We start from the raw sequence: 16137 nt of genomic DNA, 5'->3' as shown, positions 1-16137 counted from the left end.
TCTCTCTCTCTCTCTCTCTCTCTCTCCTTCTGTTGATTTTATTTTTTTCTTCCCTCTTTCTTTTTTTCTTTTTTTTTTTTTTTTGCCGATGGTTGAGATACTCAAGTTAAAGGTTCTGTTTCACCAGGTACAGTTAACAAGTCCCAAGAAACAGGAGGCATCAAGAAAGAAACTATTCCCTCCCCCCCAAAAGTTTATAGAGTGATGGTAAGTGTAAATATTCAACCATGGTCCAGATGAGCAAAACTCTGAAATGAAAAGCAGCTTAGTGAATACATTACTCCTTGAGGTCAAGTTTGGAAAATTTGGCTCAGATGCCCCAAGTGCCAGCCCATACTAGGAACAATATCATTATTTTAAGTCAGGAAAATCGAGAAGAGAGATGATAAAATGCCTCAAAATCCAGTAAGCTCCTTCAACTCGAAAGTCAGAACTTTGGAACCCAGCACTCAGGGTGTCAGAGGTAGCTCAGATGTGAGCAATGGCAAAGCAAAACAAATATTCTGGGGGCCTTTTTATTTTCATTTTTTTTTTTTTATTTGTGCATGTGTGTCTTTTTCCTATGTCTGTTGGAACAAATTTCTTGGGAATTAAGCAGTCTAGTGAGACAGAAAGCCTGTCGCTGTGCACATGAAAACACGCCTGGGAAATCTGAGTTTGTGTCTCAGATACAAACTGTAATAGAAACTGAGCCAGGCCAAAGGACCCTTCCCTGAGAGGAGCTGCTTCCGGTCAAAAGGTGTGCCCCACCAAACACCTCCAGTTTTTAAGCGCTGGCCTGGGTTAGGCAGCGCAAAGCTGCTAGGATGGGCCCTTTCTGAGTGGCAAGGCATTATAGGAAGTTTTGCCAAAGTCTTTGGGTGGAAAATGGTCCTTCCCCAGGAGCACTATGCTGGTGGCTCCGTGCTCAGCAAAGTAGAAAATGTCACTGGAGCATGAGCTGTGACAGCAGCATGTACATACTTGCACATACCCTTTCCTCTGCTGAGCAGCTGTGAAGTCTGCAAATTGCAAGGCAAGCTCCAGAGGATGAAAGAGGACAAGGAACCCAACTGTACAGCAGCTACAGCCATGAGACGCTGCGAGAGCAAGTTCAGGTTTAACTTGGGCCTGATGTTACGATGTCTCCCCTGGAAATGAAAGGGAAGTTTCCTTGAAGCTCTGTAATTAGCTTGTTTGGAAGCTCCGTGATTCACCTCCCTACCCTAATTCTAACTATCATGAATTTTGCATTATTCTATGCACAATAATGCACATAAAATTAAATAAACAATTTAATTAATTTAATTAAAATTAAATATTAAACATATTGTGTATAAGGAAGCTGCGCCTTTGATTTAATTGGGCAGGAGTACCCAAAGCAGTTTGGGTAACAGCAGAAAATAATTAAAAACAACAAGTACGTTAGCCTCTGGGTACAAGGAATAGTTGGGAGCCTCCTCTTGAGAAAGGTTTATTTAATTAAAATTAAACTAATCTTTGGAAAACATTTGATAAGCATTTCATAATACAAATCATAATCCAAAAAATGAGGCGCAGACTGCCTCTCCACAATACAGGAAAAATCATGTTAAATAATTTATCTCTAGCAGCAGCCACTTTCTCCCCTACACACACTTACAAACACGCGCACAGAGATTCAATAGACAACATGTTTGCTACATTCAAATTCTAGGTAATATTTGATTCATGCACGCAGGATCTGGACAAATATTAGCAAAATGTGGTAAGCGGCATATGTCAGTAGCAAGAAATTAGGAGACCTTGTATTTGATTTTGAGTGGGGTGGGGGTTTTCAGAGTGAACACAGCCCTATCAAAAAAAAACACTGTGAATTTATTTAAAAGGAAAACTAGAGTGTTCTAGCAAGTCAGTATCCTGGTCAGCACTACTAGAGTCCAAAATCACAGAATAAGCTGGGTCCCCAAGTCATCTTCAGATACATTTAATTCACAAGGTGGTATGGCTAGTGCTTCATACCAAGACAGAAAGATCATTTATATCCAATTTTATTCTTGTTTGTTTCCTCCTGTTTGTGTGGTGGGATCTGATATTCAGCCCAGAGTCTTAGATAAGATTAGACACAGATCACAAAAGAAAGACAGTAACCAGGCCCAGGCACATACTTCCCCAATAACTGTTCCCAGGGCCTGGCCTGCCAGAACCCAGACATTCATGGTCTTTATCAAACTAGGTCCTATTTTGACGTCGATAGCCTGAGCAGGTACCCACCAAAGCCACCTATCCTGTGGTCCAGTTCTAAAGTTCCAGAACATTTGACCCTCCAATGATAAGAGTTCAGAACCTCAGTCCAGTTTTCCAACTCTTAAACATCCCTTAACCCTAAAGGAAGATCAATGTTAGATCATCCAGTGACCCAAATAACACTCTTCACTCCTATTTCAGAATATACAGTACTTTAGTCCATCAGTGGGATTAAATCATTACATTCTAATGATTCATAATGGATAAAAAGAAACCTATATTTACTCCAACGATTTGCTGGGTGCACATAATAACGCATTTTGTTTTCGTCTTTACTACAGAAGATTTTCTATATAGATCCTGACACCGAAATCATATTTTTTAGTGCTCCTATGTATCCTAAAAATCATTGTTGTGAAATATACACACCCACAGGTGTGATGCATATAGAAAAATCTTAGTCGAAACTTAAGTCTTGCCTATACCGAGGTTATTTTGTGTGTCTCTGCTCTGGAAAGAAAGTCACAACAATATACAACATGCTATTTTATAAGCAATAATTCATAATGGCAGCTAATAATTATTCTTGCAATATCAGGCATTACTACAAAAATTCATCTAAGCTTTTAGCTCTTCCTCTGGTTGGTTCAACTTCTCTTTGATCACAAGAACAAAGTACCTTTGGAGACTTCCAGTTGGGCCGAGAGACACAGCAATCCAAAGGGTGGCCTGCCTATTGCCAGACTTAAATTAAAAAAAAAAAGAAAGAAAGAAAGAAAGTGGAGATTTGGCAAAGCTCAAGCAAAAAGATTGTGAAGCCATCTCCAGTCCAATTAACTCTTTCACATAGTTACTGGGAAAGGGTGCTTAACCCCCTAGAAAACACCAGCAAAGAGCTTGGTGCAGCCCTGGCCTCTCCGGTCAGGACCACAGCTGCAGCCAGGGCTCCCCTCTGCCATCCAAGGCTTGTCAATGGTGCCCTTCATTTGCATGTCAATCCTTTCACATGATTAATATGTATTTATTGACCAGGAGGCCTTCCCAACCTAGGACAAAGGGAGATAGGCAGTCCTCTTTTAGAGCCAGCCATAACTTTCCCGGCAGGACTGACAATTGTGCAGAGAAATAATTCTCTTCCCACAGTTCAGATGCACAGGGTAATGGGAGGAAAATAGTTTCCACCGAGCACCAAGAAGTCAAGTGCACCTTTCCCCTCCTTTCCCCATTAAGTCACTCGTGTCCATCTCCTGCCACTTCCACTGGAGCTGTGTGGTAGTCCAGAAAAGAAAGACCCCTTGCCTGGGGGCCTTGGATCTCTTCTGCTCACGGAGGCCTCCAGGGCTGAGGCCTATCCACAAGGCCAGGCCTGGCTGGAACCCAGAGACACCTGAGGAAAGAGCCTGCCTCTCTGCAAAGGTGAATCTAGACACCAAATGGAGCTGAGCCCAGCACATCCCATGATGTGACTCTTCATGAATCTTTTATCCCTTCAAATAAACATCACGTTTCCCAGATTGACATGTGGGAGTTTTATTTATTAAACAGCAAACTCGAGTTTTAAAAAAAGATCAGCCTGATGTCTACCAACAAAGGTTTCCAGAAATTCTCTCCTCTTACCTCCCATCTCTCCTCCCACATGGGAAAAATAAATAAATAACAGTCTGGATGGTCCAACTGTGGCATAAATGTCCATTTTTTACTCTGGCCTCTGCCTTTCGGAATGTCAAGAGATGAGATTCTAGATAAGTTTAGAAAAACTGTGTAAGGGATTAGGATGACTCTTATCTGTCCTGGTGCCAAAGATATTGAGTCAGATAACCCAACAGGGTTTTCTTTTCTTTTCTTTCTTTTTTTTTTTTTTTTTTGGTCTTGATCCTGGGTGGTTCTTGGACTTGCTTAGTTTGATGGCTGGCCCCTCCCTCTAATAATTTAATGTGTATTAAATTATTGGCTCCACAGAGTCAGACAGAGTCTATTCCCAAGGAAAAGTACAGGGAACCATCTCTTTTCAGAAGTCTGTAACTGTAGAAAATAAGGAGAAAGGACTTTCCTTTAGGTTGAAGTAATTCAAGTCCAGCATCTAAATACCCTAACCTAAAGACTGCCTCCCCCACCTCCCCCTCACCAAAGGCGTAAGATTTGACTTCCCAACCTGAGTGCTGGTAAGAAACCAGTCACCTTTCACCTCAGGGGTACCCTAGTTCCTCTTCAGAGATCCAGTATCTCCAGATTTTATGAAAGTTATTCATTAGTGGTAAACTCGCTTTGCTTTAAAAGGGAATTCTGGTGGTGTCAGCCCCCCCAGTCTGTCTCTTTCTTATACCTCATCCAACTCCAGGGTGTACATGGTACACTTTGTAAGGAGACTGGCCACAGGGCTCCTCTTGCCCGCAGTCTGGTCTGGAGGAGGTAAGGGAAAGCAGTTTAAACAATCACATGGCTGTTTGCGTGACTTTGACTAACTCTTATTTCACTATGTCGTTTTTACTAAAACTGGTCTACATGTATAGACTGTGTCTGAAAGAATCCCAGAAAGAGGCCTAGAATTCCAAGAATGTAAACTTCAAGCACTAGGTCTGCGATGGTGAATTTACCGCAAGCAATTAAACATAAAATGGCCCTGGTAGGATGTTTCGAATTTCTGCCCAAGTTTTGCCCATACAGAAATGTGATGCTTATGATGGAAAAGGTATTTTCCTTAATAGTAACTCTGAAGAACGTGACCCCAAAAAAGACCCAGGAGTCATTCCAGTGGTGCTCCCCTGGCTTCATTTACTTTATGTGATACCCAGAATGCAATGGGTCACACTGTAACCCATCCCCAAATGCCCCATTCCAGACCCAAGGCCACACTTCTGAAAGCTACCACAAGAATCCTCCAAACAACCACATTTCCCAGAAAATACACCCATCCAAAAAGACAGACACGTATGCCAGGTGAGTGTGCATACCTATAACTCTGGCTACACATGAGGCTGAGGCAAGAGGATTGCGAGTTCAAAACCAGCCTGGGGAACTTAGTGAGACCCTATCTCAAAAAAATCCCAAAGTTAGAAAGCTCAGATACAAGTGTCAAAAAACACCTGAGAACAGTCATAAGATGAGGTATCAATGAAAAAAAGAATTTGATCTCAAAGTTCAATAAACCTATAGTTTCATCGTACTATGTAAACAGATTGTTTGCAGTAGAAGTAGGGAAGAATGTTTTTTTTTTCCCCTGAAGCTTTTGACATGATAAACTAAGGCAAATGCACCAAAATTTGACTTTGTTTTCTCCTTCACAGATAATAAGTTCAGCTACGTTAAACCCCCCCCAAAAAAAAAATCCACAAGAATGATCTCTTACAATACAGAAGTTAAGAGATGGGTTTTGACTATGTTTGCAATACACCAAACATCCAAGATAGACTTAAATGAATTTGGCAATTTGGCTCTGAAGCCAGGGCCACACCAATGCAGGCAACTATAACATTAAGAATGCACCCTACTTCTGCCCACATCTGTACCAAAAGGTACTTGGTTTAGGCCAGGTAGACTGAATAATTGATGAGAACATAGGAAGATTTTTTCCACTGGATATTGTGGTCAGTAGAATGCAATCTCCATCCACTAAGGAGCCAGGGGTTTCTTGTTTTGTTTTGTTTCCAACTCACTGACCACCACCTCTGGCATTGGAGGAAGAAAAATACCTTCTAGGTTTGAAAGAAGAGTTGAGTACTCCTGAACATCTCAGCTCTCTCTTGAGCCTGCTCCTCATTTAATTTTGTAGGCCACTAATCCAGAATGGGCACCAGAGCATTTTGGTATTTGCTTTCACATTAAAATGACTGAGTAATTAATGAAAGCTGGCAACTCTTCAGGCAAGCAGCAAGCCTGCTCTCTTTCTTTTCCCCACTTAATTCACATATACTTAATGTTGCGCCCCTCTCCTGTCAGCCTCACCTTCCCTTGCAGCACCAGTGAATCTTCCCCAGGCTCTGTGGGGCCATCTTGTTCCCAAAGACATTTAAGACTGCCCCCTCTTGATCTCTGAGGTCCTTTGTGGTAAAAACCATCATCATCCATTAAAGATGTCAAGGGCAACTAAATGGGCCCAAGTCCCTCAAAAGCTGTAAACAAGATACCACCTATATAATGAGGAAAACTGCATCATGTTCACCCTGGTCTATGCAGACACCCTAGGGCAACTCCCACTCTCACTTCTGCAAAATGTCTTCCTGGGACAAGCAAACCTCTCTTCTGAGGACAAACAAAAGCATGCTTCAGCTTCCCCTGCTACCTGTGAGCTGGGAAAGGAGCCCGGAAGGAGGGCTGGGGGCCCCTCCTATCTACCTGCCCCCAAGAATATCTTTTGTGTTACAGGGGCTTCCCGAGTGGGATGGCTGGAATGTGGAGACGCCACTGCATTGGAGTTAATAACACAGTGTCACAAAGGAATTTAAGGCTGAACTAGGGAAATTCTCCAATGGAACTTCTACTTTCTCTTCTTCAAACTTCTCGGCTGTTTCTCAAAAGAATAAAAACATTTTGTTGGCTTTTTTTTCTCTCTCTCTTCTCCCGGAGGCCATATCATTTCCAGTGCCCCTTGTGAAATGCTCAAAGCATCCCTGACTGTCCAGGAGACAACCTCCGGGTCACATGGTGAGTTTTGTGTGCCAAAGATTCAAAGGCTCTGCATCCATTTCCAAAATGGTCCACCCTTTGTAGAGGAGGCTACTCATCCTTGGGACTAATGTATGTGTGTACCTAAATTTTATTCTGGGAAGACATGCAAAGCAACCAAATGGAAGCCCTCACTATGGACACACCCTCTTGGCCAGTATGGAGGTCTTAGATTGGAAAAAGACGGTGAAGAACACCAAGACACGGTCTTCCTGGCTCTTTCAGTGCAATGTATTTCAAGTCCCCCTGGATTCCACTATAAATAGGGAGTGATGGGGTGGGTTTGGAGTGCCAGTAACTTTACACTCAAGTGAAGGTAACACCTCAGGCAGGGATCCTGGGGGGTGGGGGGTAACGCTCTGGACCCCTCCCTCTCACTTTCCCTAACCCCAAATCTCCCAGCTTTCGGGTCTGGGGTCTGCAGCTGTCCTCCTACCCGCAGGTACTCGGTGGCTCAGTCCGAGCAAACGCGATGCCCCTCCCTGGGGGATGCCCTCCTCAGGGGCTTTCCCCCGACAGCATCTCACAGCCAAATGAGCTTGTGAACACGGAGACGGCTGAGGATCCGAGACAAGGAGCTCGCTCGCTCGGTTTTTCCCGGGCCGTGTTTGCCATTTGCGGGAATAAATGAAGCATCGGTAATCTCCATAAAAGAGCTTTCACGCTTCATACTCTGAAACTAAGTTGAGGCTTAGACGGAAAGGGAAAAAGAGGACTTTTAATTTAAAATAATGATCATCAACACTTTGGTGCTATGGGGTCTTTAGAAAAGATAGAGTCCCTAACCCACCCCTTGAAACAAGGGCAGGGCTACCCGTAGCGCCTCACCAGGAGGATCTTGGCTTGCTGGGATTGGTAGACCAGATTCAAACGCTGGGAAGACCTCCTGGGGCAGGGGTTGGGCAGTGGTACAAATAACTCTCTGGAGGAGTTCTAAGAGTTGGGCGAGTTTACGCAGAAAAGTTGGAGGCCAGCCGGTGGAGAAAGAGAAGTGAACCGTATTGGTGGAGGCCCAGGACTCCACATGCCATTGAGGATGACAGCAGCTTCTTCCCCCAACGGGAGGCACGCTTTGAACATGGGAACCTCAGCTGCCCTGGGGTCTCCCCAGGGTTTCCTTCATCTCTGGCTACTTTCAGCAGGTGGCTACTTCTGTTTGTGTCCAAACTTAGCAAGCAGGGGTTGGTGGAATACAGTGGACTCAATACCTTCCCCACCCTTGGTCCTGACCTATCGAAATATCCACCAACATTCTCTAAACACCTGGAATCCCTGGCTTCCCACCTGTCTATCAGACAACTTCTCACTTATTCTCACTTCACAAGAACAACGGGGTTATCTCTGTCAGGACACTGAGAATGTGGAACTGGGTTCAGCCATCCTCGCTGGATCCCTATTCCACTGGGTTCTTGGCCTCTGCCTGCTGAGAAGGTATTTGGATGCCAGAAATCAGGAGGCCAAGAGTGAAAGCCAGATCTCAATCAGCAGGGGTGCGGGTGCAGAGAATCCAGCAAAGAATCAAAGAACAGTCCCAGTCAGGCAGCGGCTTCTCTACTGCTTTGGCTTCTAGAAGCTCTACAGGGCCTGAGTGGTGGGCTCCGCCCAGGGAAGGAGCAGAGCTAGGGCAAGCTGGCTCCGCTAGTGTAAAAGAAATTCTAAGTCAACAGTGAATCCGAGCGGGAAACCTCAACTGTGCCTGTGGGCTCTGGTGGAGCCCATAACGAATTGACCAAATACCTCCAGGAAAGAAGAGGAGGAGGTGGACAAACCTCTGCCCTCCACCCAACGAAGGTGGTCTCTTTATTGGGGGAGAAGGCGGCAGGGGGCAGGGCTTCTCTGAAACTTTCTCTTGCCCCCCAAAATGGATCCCGCACTGAAGATTTCGGAAGGTGCTCACCTAGTCCAGGAAAGTTCAGTTCACAGCCCCTTGGAGGGTCAAGTCTTCCCCAGCACCAAGGAGACAGGCTCCTTAGTCCACGGACGCCGCCGGCTCAGGGCTGGCCAAGGCCGGCAGGGCGAGGAGCCAGCAGGCTGAACCAGCGAGGGTTTGAGCTGCCCGAGATACTCACGAGGGCACTCGCCTGGTCTCAGCCTTCGGGACAAGTTAAAGCAATAGAAATAAGAGTCGGTCTCCGCAGCCTTAATAGCCACCCCTCCCCCTTCCTGGTTTGACCCCTGGCCTGGAGGCTCCGAAGTTGAGTTGGTGCTGCTGAGATTGCAGGCGATTCTCATCACCAGGAAAAGGGCGATCTCCCACACCGAGCCACTCTGGCCCCCACTTGGAAGCCCCTGAGTCAATTGGGGACGGGAGTGACTGGCAAGCCTAAGGGGTCAGCGTGTCTGCACCCGAGGTCAGCGCCCGTCCCCACGTGTCAGCCAGGCGAGCGGGGCCAGAGCGTCTGGACCCCCCGCGGAGCAGCCTGGAAGCTGCCAGGGGAGCAACCTTGGAGCTGGGGATCGGGGAGCAAACTTGGGAGTTGGGTTGGGCGGCTCGGGAGAGAGAGGGCGGGGAACCCTAGGAACGCCCGGGCACATCCCACGGCGAAGACCTAGTTCAAGCTGCCGGAGGAGGCTGGCCGCAGGAGGGCAGCCTCCGAAGCAAAAACGGAAATCTTGGAACGAAGGACCAGGGTGAACACAGAGACCAGGAGCCCACAGAAAAAGACACAAGAGGGAAGAAGAGGAAAGCCACCCCCGCCTAGACACAAAATCGAAACTGCAAAAAAAAAAAAAAAAAAAGTCGCCGGGAGAACCGGGAAGGGTGGCATCTGCAGCTTGCATCCTGAGCGCGGCTCCCGGTCTTTCGTCCCGAGTCGGGGCTGCGAGGTGGCGTGGCCTTTCCCCTATGCGCCCCCAGCTCTCGCAAGGGCAGGGCCTGCGCCCCACTCTGGGCGTGCAGATCTGGGGTTTCCAGGGCCTAGGGCGAGGTGCACACGGAGGCCCCAGAGCGCCCCATCTTCAGTCCCCCCACTGGAAAGCGAGGGTTCGGAGCAATCCCGCCTGTGGCCAGAGCTGCGCTGACCGGAAATGCATGTGATAAGCGCCCTCCACCGAGGACTGTGCGGGGCACGGATAGCTCCAGCAGGACTGGAGCTAGGCCAAAGTACAGGGTGCCCGATGGGGAGTGCTGTTTAAATAGATCCAGTCTGGGCTCAATTGAGAGAAGAAGGTGTGAGGGTGAAAAACGCGGATTATAGGGAAAAGGGGGTGCTTTTAATCTGAGAAATGATGGGAACCTAGTTTGAGACCTAGGTGGGAGGCATGGGGTGTGTGAACAGAAATTCGGCCCCAAGTTACTAGCGTGAGAGGAAAGGGGGCTGGGGAGACGCTGAGGTCTGCTCCTACTTAAGACTGGAGGAGAGAAAGAATATTAGCCCTTAAGTCAGTGCCACTCCTTACCAAGTGCCAAAGTCTAAATCTTATGGAGAGGACTTGATACTTATATGAATGCTATCATGATACATGATTACAGTGTAAACATAAAGGTGATTAGGTGTGACTTCATCAAGGTGACTCTTGACCTCATTTGTTTTATCTGTAAAATGGGTATGATAATATCCAACCCAAACATGTGTGGTTGAAAAAATGTGTCAAACGACTAGCTGGCTCTCAGTAAGTAATCCTTATCATTCATTTTAATTTCTGCCGTGTTGGTTTCCTGAATTGCCTCCACTCTGCTAAGTGGACAGTTCATGTATCTGGAGTGAGGGGAGGGAGAAGGACAAGAGAGAGGTATGGAGGTGGGTTAGTGGGGCTTGCTTTTGTTTTCTTCTGCATCTACTTTGTCTTTAGCTTGGAGTAAGTGGAGTCTGTTCAATGGCTGCTTCTCCTCTGGGGGGAGAAGCCTTTGCATCTGCACAGCTGTAGCGCTCAGGTGTCACACTATGTTCTCTTTGTCAGAGAGCAGCACTGAGGGTCTTTCTGCAAGAATTGGTTGCTTTCCTTTAGAGCTCAAAGCCACTCTGGCAGGAGTGGTGGTAGAATCTGAAATCCTCCTGGGTCCCTTGGTCCTTGGACTCCAGTCTTGCCCACAGGAGGCTCCCTCCCCTCTGTGCTGTAATTGCACTTCCTGGGGCACCTTTGGTAGAAATCTTCAGGCTTGGAGGATGAGCACACCCCAGATGGAGCTCCACCACCCGTGCTCCTGCTTGATGACAATGGGCGGGGAATATGTTGGTAGCTGTTAGTCCCTAAATTGTGTCATTTTTCTACCACGTTGTCCAACAGAGTTAAAAGAGGGGAAGGTCTGTGCCCACTGCCTCTGTACTGATTTGTATCCCATCCCTCAACAGTCAGCTTCCTGGTACTTCACCCCATCTGCACTGCCAATGCTGAATCAGGAGCTGTTGATAAGAATCCTGTCCAAGGATAAGATGTGCCTGCCCCATGTGGTGGTAAATCTCTGCTTTTTCAGTCACCTATATGAAAGTCTTCCATTCCTTTGGACTGAAATCTTCCCAAATATTCTCAAAATGACCCATTCCCATGTCTGTGGAGAGAACAGTAGTGTGCAGGACTGTGGCACCTCAGCCAGGAAACCCTGAATCCAGAAGCAAACTCAGGAGCAAATGGCAGTGACCCATGACTTACCAAGCTCCCAAGAAATCTGTTTAGGAAGTTCTCCCGCCTGCCCTGAGCTTGCCCCACCCCCAAGAGGTCCAGCCAGGCAGGCACAAGGTGCATGGACTGAAGAGAGAGGCTGGTAGGTGTGGGTCTGTGTCTGAGCCCAGTCACCAGAACTCAGGTACCCCCTGGGAGAGGGAAGCAGCTACTTGTCCTCTCCCCTGTCTGCCCTGACTCCAGTCGTCCTTGTTTCCACACCGTTGATCCACCTGCCTCAGCCCCAGTTCTCTCTGGTGTCCTCTGTGGAGAGGAGGGGATAGACCAGTTTGTCCTGGGCCCTGGGAATGAGGCCCTGCCCCCTCCTTTGGCCAGGAATGAAAGCACACCAATTGGGCCATACAGGTATGGGACACCAGTGTACACATTCCTGGCCCATGTATGTGTGCTGTGAACACACCTCTGAACATGAGCCCATTTGTATTTGCAGATATACACATTTTCCCTGTGCACACATGTGCCTATGGGTGTGTGCATGCTTGTGCATTTGTACGGGTGGAAGTCTCTTCATATATATGTCATGCCCACTTGATAGCCCTGGACTGGTAGGGAGTCTGAGGGCTTTTGCTTCTCATATGCTGTGTGCTTTTTTGAATGAGACACTTTCCCTCTCAGAGTTTTTTCCCAGCCCATAAAATGAAACCTTTTTTATTCAGGAATTCCCTTGAGGACAAGGATGCTCCAACACTGGGATTGCATTAAACCTCTGGTCTAATACATTTGGGGATGGTAAGGTAGGGGCCTGCCGAGTCCCCAGCCATCCCTCTTTCTACAAGTCACCATGTAAGAGCAATACCCTCATCTGAGCCCAGAGTGGGAGGAGATGGCTGGAGCCTCTAGTGGAGCTAAGAGGGATGGAAAGATACAGTGCCCTTCTCCCCCAGGCGTGGGTGAACACAGGCTTCAGTTTGAATGCACGGTGACATCTAGCTTAAGTGGGCCCAGGCTGTGTGGCAAAACCAGGGGAGGACTGCTGGATGGATGGCCTCCCTGCCCCTCTTGCCCACTTGCCCTGTTCGGGCTGTACCTGCATGGTGGGAGCAGGGGAGTGTGCTGCCTCTATTGCCAAAGGAATGGCTTTTCTTGAGCACAAAAAGAAACCCTGGAGGAATTGATGGTCACCAGAGAAGCCACAGCAGACACCTTGATCTGCATGAAAAGATGGACAGGCCACTTTCACGGAGGGCAGTGGGGAAAGGGAGCACAGAGACTGCCCAGGTGGTTTCATCTCTGGAAGACCTGCCATGGATAACAGACAGGGCTGTGGTGGCCAGGGAGAAGGCAGAATAGCCATTGGTCTCTGGGCAGCTTCATCTATGGGGTCTCCAACCTGGGTGCACATACACACACCCACAAAACACCAATCACCATTGGTCAGGATCCACATACCCGAGGCACACACTGCCACCTCCCATGCCTAAATAAATAATACATCAATACCACCCCTATATAAACTGCCCCCACATGGTCCACTCTATGAACACATGAGCACACACAGACTTAAGAAGCAGCCACATACACCCAAATACCAAAATACCCTCCCCTTCTACATCACTTTCTCCTTCCCCCATCCACATCCACATCCCCTGCTTCACCCATACACACCCTACTGAAGGAGAAGGAGTTTCCAGGGAGAAAACAGAGACCTTTGCCCTCAGAAAGAGCCCGGGATCGATACTGTTTAGACTCGGCTAGCATGTATTTCCTCTTAGGTTGAGGAAGATTTAAGTTTATGGTTCAATCCAATCTTTAAGGGGGGTAAAAAAAAAATAAAAAGGAAAGGCAGAAAATGAGGAAGTTGGAATGGTGTGCTCAAGTATTTATCTCCATGCAGCCCCAGACTTTAATACACAGGCGGTTCCCTAAGCCAGCCCATAAATCAGAGAAATCAATGCCCGTTTATGATCATTATTACTTTCGCTTTTTTTGAAATGGGGTGCAAGAAAAAGGTCTGACCAGAGTCCTCCCCCACTTCTCTACCCTAACCAGGGAAAAGGAATATTTGAAAAGGGGGAGGGCAAGAATGTAGGAAAGTCATTCTGGGTGGTGACTTTAGAGCCTTGGGCAGACTATTGTGGTATAAGTGACTTAAAGAGGCACAGGCACAAGGAGACATGCGAGTCCTGAGAGCTTCAGTTTCTTCCACTGAACGAGGAAGAAAATGTCCACAGCGATTGGAAGATAAAAGGAGATAATGGGCAAGAAATCAAATTACATGATAATGACACTCCGGACCATAAGCTGTACTAACATAATCATGGGGTAGGGTAACCCACCTCCTCCTATCCCACTGGGTTCTTGGGGTTGAGGAAGAGCTCTTGGCTTTGATCTCTTGAAAGAGATGAAAAGGAAACTCAAAGAATGGGATGTTTCCTGAAGTTGCTGCTCACATTGTCTCTGTGTCATCTCTGTCCCAGCCCTGAACTTGGTGGTCATGGGGGGCTTAGGTAACCTAATGGGCCACAGTGGGGAAGAGAAAGGAGGGCAGACCAGTTCCCAGACATTCAATATGATAAGGTTATCTGTTGAGCTGAGTGCCCCTACCACACCAGGATATGCCCAGAGAGAAGACAGCACCAAAATCATCCCAAAGTCCTGGGTTAGAGGATAGGTACACTGAACCCCAGCCCCCAAAGAAAGCAAAGCATATGCTTCCAGCCACCAGAAAGGGCACCTATTATGTGCAGGAGTTACTTAAGACAACAATGGTGAGGTGAAAGGAAGGAAAACACTATTATAAAATTGGGGACCCATCACAATGTCAAATGCTCACCCCAACTCCACTCCTGGCCACCAAGCCCCAAGTTCCTAAATCCTTTGCAAGGATTTGGAGGGAGTCTTGTCTTCCTGGGTATGGGACCTAGCACTGTCATTTCTCTGGCCAGGAGTTAGATGGACATTGGACTAAATAAATGGAATTTTTCAAGAAAAAAAGGTGGAATGATTGGCTATTCTCATTTCCCACAAAATCAATTCTGCAAAAACAACAGAAAATAAACCCAAGGGAAGACAGCACAGAGAACAGGGTTCCCACACATGCACAAACCTCAAAAAACACACCTGCAAAACACATTCCAAACTTGCAAACACAAATGAGTGCATTACACACACTGTGAATTCACAAATGCCCAATTATGCATCTAATCACAGAGAAATAAACACCCAGTTATACAATATGCACACAAATAGTAATACAGATGAAACTGATAGGAACTTAGATATACCAATATCTGCACATTACATGTGCACACAAGGGTATGGACAGCTATCTACCTACTCACCTACATACATGTATTCAGGCACATGCATACATATTGCACAAGAGGGAAAAAAAGACCAAAGCAGAATTCACGATAATAATAATAATAAAAACTGGACAAAGGAGAGATAATACCTTCTAAGGAGGGACCTCCCTCTCCTCCTACTAAGTCTTAAATGTGTGTGTGATCGGAGCAATGCCTATCCTGGAAGGACTGGACCCAGGTTCAATGGCAAGAATACAGATATTTCTCTCTGGGATATCCAGGGGTCCTGATGGAACTGGGGGCTTGTATACAGTGCGCCCCCATCAGTGAAGAAGTAAGGTTTAGTGTGAGGACTAGGCAGACCTGGGTTCAAGGCCCAGCGTAGGGCCAGCGGTGGCCATCCCTCATGGCTTTCCCAGCATTCGGGCCTCCTTCCCCACCCTCCCACGCACCACCCCCAGCCCGCTTTGTGGGACCTTAGGATCCAAGCCCACCGATTCTCCCTGTGCTACCCAACCCCAGACCCACCGCTTGTAAGCGGGATCACTCCCCCAAACGAAGAGGGACAAAGTCCAGGTTGCAGAGAGGACCAGCAGAAGCATCCCTCTCCCAAACAGGTCGCTCAGCTTGAGAGGCAGCCCCGCATCTCTGCCTGCCCTGGGAAGGCCTTCTGCCTTTGGAGGAAAAAAAAAATCTCTAGGAAAAACCCATTGGGAAAGGGGAGAAGATTTTTTAAATAATAATAATAAAGAAAAGAGAGAGAGAAAGAAACTGGAAAAGAAAAGGTACAGGCTGGCACAAGGAGCAGGTTGAACCGGAGGCCACAGCCGGCTGGGCCGCAGACATAGCCAGCAGCCCCGCACCCCAGACCGTGTTTCCCGAGCGTGGGCTCGGCTTTTAGCCTTTGGGTTCCCTTGAACGCAGGGCCAAACTCAAATCCGAGCCGATTCTTCCATCGCACTCCTCCTTTGACCCCCGCATTCGTTGCGCGGAGATCGCAAGGCCTGGCCGGCGACGCCGGAGCTCTACCCCTGGAGTGCACGCGGTGGCGCCGCCGGGGCAGCTGCGTGCCCGGGGGCCCACGCCTTTCCCGAGCCCGCAAAGAGGAGGGCCGCCAGGGGCTCGTGAGCACAGTGTACACTTTATTTCAGACTACAGGTTTCTGAACATAATAAAATCTTTGGCTTGTAGCGGCGGTTCAGTCTCGCAGTCTGTGGGGGTCGTATTTCTCAACGAGTCTCCGGCAAACATAAGGGGGGGCAGGACAGACAGACTGACAGAAGGGTCCTGGGAGGTGGGGGGCGGGGGAGGCGAAGGGCAGACACGCGAGGAAACACACTCTCACGCACACAAAGAAAAGTCCCAGAGAAACGAGGGCCAGCGATGCGGGGCGGGAGGTACTGGG

This window comes from Marmota marmota, unplaced genomic scaffold (genome assembly GCF_001458135.2).
Source record: "Marmota marmota marmota unplaced genomic scaffold, marMar, whole genome shotgun sequence".
NCBI classification, from domain to species: domain Eukaryota; kingdom Metazoa; phylum Chordata; class Mammalia; order Rodentia; family Sciuridae; genus Marmota; species Marmota marmota.
Note: the sequence above shows the minus strand (reverse complement) of the source record.